The sequence below is a fragment of the Egretta garzetta genome, unplaced genomic scaffold (assembly GCF_000687185.1).
Source record: "Egretta garzetta isolate BGI_Z169 unplaced genomic scaffold, ASM68718v1 scaffold141, whole genome shotgun sequence".
Lineage (NCBI taxonomy): Eukaryota > Metazoa > Chordata > Aves > Pelecaniformes > Ardeidae > Egretta > Egretta garzetta.
This window is the reverse complement of record NW_009258664.1, coordinates 1-391: the sequence shown is the minus strand read 5'-3', so window position 1 is coordinate 391 and position 391 is coordinate 1.

Below are 391 nucleotides of genomic sequence, written 5' to 3'. Positions count from 1 at the left end.
CGCTGCCAGCCCTGCTGCAAGAGCTGCACGGCTGGTGGTGACGCATGCCGGGGCCTGCCTTCCTGGCAGGCTCCCCAGCTTCTTCGCATACCAGCCAAAGGACTTTCTTGTTTTTAATTATCGGCTGCACATCCTTCTACAAAAAAGGAGCAGTTGGTATCATGAGGGAGGACTCGGGCTAATTAGCAGGAGCTACTAATTAGCTGTTTCCTGAGCAACAATGGCAGCTCAGAGCAGGGTGGGCAGCTCCCGCGGTCTCACCTGTGCGTGGCTGTTTGTGGGGTGACACCACCCCAGATTCGGCAAAGTGAAACCTGGGGCCCGGACCGCAGCCTTGGCACAGGGCAAGGACAGCAGCTATCCACAGGCTACTCACAGCCCTCTGGGCTGC